The sequence below is a fragment of the Sinocyclocheilus rhinocerous genome, unplaced genomic scaffold (assembly GCF_001515625.1).
Source record: "Sinocyclocheilus rhinocerous isolate Xijiao unplaced genomic scaffold, SAMN03320098_v1.1 scaffold14039, whole genome shotgun sequence".
NCBI lineage: Eukaryota > Metazoa > Chordata > Actinopteri > Cypriniformes > Cyprinidae > Sinocyclocheilus > Sinocyclocheilus rhinocerous.
The window spans coordinates 15,482-17,937 of record NW_015631356.1 but is presented as its reverse complement, the minus strand read 5'-3'; positions in this window follow the sequence as shown (position 1 = coordinate 17,937).

The following is a 2,456-nucleotide window of genomic DNA, read 5'->3' as shown; positions in this document are numbered from 1 at the left end:
GTGCTGCAGCCCCCTCAGCACCCCTACTTCCCGCGTCCCTGATCTGTCATGCAGATGTTTAAATTTCCTCATATGATCGGTTCTCCCGCACGTGCGCCGCCGCGTTGTGTATGTGATATTTGCCCAATAAAACAATAATTTTAATTATATTGTCCATTTCCAATAGACTGGTATCACAATCCAAAAACAAGACCATTATATCAGTTATAGTGACAAACTTGTAAAACAATTTAAACAGAAACCAAGAAACTTGGGACCAAAATAGTTTGGTATTACAACTGAAAAATAAATGAAAAATGGTTTCTGACTCTTCTTTACAAAAACAGCATAAGGGCGAGAACCCTTCTTTAAACTTACTGATAAAATCATTACATGGGTAACATCTATGCATTGTTTTAAAATGAGTTTCTTTGACTTTATTAGGAATTACATATTTATTCATATCTGACCACGGATTCTGAAATAAAAGCAAGGGATAATCCTGTTTCATTTCACCATTGCCTTAGGAAGAATACTTTTTTCTTTGGTTAAAGTTTTCCTAATATTAAAGTTATTGATTTTTTTATTATCTCTGATAGAAAGGCCCCCAACCGTAAGATCTGGAAGTGAACCAGTAACCGGCTTATACATTTTTTCATTTTTAATAAGGTGAAGTAGGTTTGGGGAAATACAATGAATTAGTTTTATATATTCACTGGAAGATACATTTAAGCCACAATTATTAATAAATTCAGTGTAATTATATAGATCACCTGAATGATTTAATAACTATATAACAAAAGCTAAACCTTTGTTAAACCAATCACTCCAAAAAATGGACTTGTTTTTGAATAATATATAGATTGTTCCAAATAACACATTAATGGGGAGAGAAATTATGTTTGTAGACTAATTTCCACGCATCCAAAGTTTGTTTGTGAAAGTTAGACAACTTAATGGGGAGCTTAGTGCATTTAAAATCACAGGCAAGTAGAAAATGAAGACCACCACATTTTTTAAAAATAACATTGTGAGAATAGTTTTCCATGGTTCTCTATACCCAAAGACAATGCTTGATCCAGTTCATTATAAAGACATTGTTAATAGTGCTAAAATCCAAAGCATTTACTCCTCCTTCTGATACACTTCTAATTATTGTTTTTCTTTTAACGAACTCTGTCTTGTCCCTCCAGATGAATTTAAATAAAATTGTCAATTGCGGAACACGCATTAGAATATATATAAAGGGATAATGCAGGGTATACACGTCTGGAAATTCCTTCAGCCTTGGAGATCAACACTCGCCCTTGAATAGATACATTTCTTTGAAGCCAACAATTGAAAATATTTCCGAGTCCTGTGATCCCCAGCCTTTGTTTAATAAACCCTTTTGAGTTACTCTACTCCGTGTCTCCTCGCTCCTTCGTTCCCGTGTTCCTCGTGTGTGTGCACCATGACAGAACGACTGACCAACACAGTAAGCGGCGCTCCTTCTCCCGTGTTTTATTTTCGTTTTTGAACAGTGTTTTGTTTTCCTTTTTCTCCCGTTTGTCCCCGCGGTACGAAGACCACCGTTCTGTGAAGCGTGCTGGCCGCGCCGTTGTCAAGCGCCAGCCGGGGCTTTCTCCAGCCCGCTGACCGGGCCGATGTCAAGCTCGTCAGCCGGGGCTATCTCCAGCCCGCTGGCCTCGCCGAAGACAAGCCCGCCGGATGCTCAGAACCAAGCCGCCCAGATGTTAAGCTTGCCAGCCGCGCCAAGTCAAGTTAGCCGGCCCCGCATATGGCAAGCCCACCGGACATTAATGTGGCCAGCCGGGGCTATGTTCAGCCCTCCGCGCCGTTGTCAAGCGCCAGCCGGGGCTATCTCCAGCCAGCTGACCAGGCCGATGGCAGGCCTGTCAGCCAGGGCTATCTCCAGCCCGCTGGCCATTAATGTGGCAAGCCCGCCGGCGGTTCCTATGTCAAGCCGCCAGCCGGGGCTATCTCCAGCCTGCTGACCAGGCCGATGGGAGGCCTGTCAGCCGGGGCTATCTCCAGCCCGCTGGCCACGCATATGGCAAGCCCCCCGGACATTCATGTGGCAAGCCCGCCAGACGTTCAACACTCCAGTTTGCCGACCATGCCTTTTCCCCCGGATCCAGAAAAGGATGCTAGGGGCAAGGAGAAGGGTGTCGGCTTCAGCCCCAGAGCTCGCTCCAGTGTCGGCTCCAGCCCCAGAGCTCGCTCCAGTGTTGGCCGAGAACACGCCGTTTCCCCCCGATCCAGAAGAGGATGCTAGGGGTGAGGAGAAGGGTGTCGGCTTCGGCCCCAGAGTTCGCTCCAGTGTCAGTCCTGTTCCCGAGTATAGCCCACGGAGGGCTCCCGATCTCCAGTTCAGCTCAGGAAGGGCTCCCGATTCCGAGTTAAGCGATCCCCGGTTCCGCCCAGGAAGGGCTCCCGATCCCCGGTTAAGCCCAGGGAGGGCTACAGATCCGCAA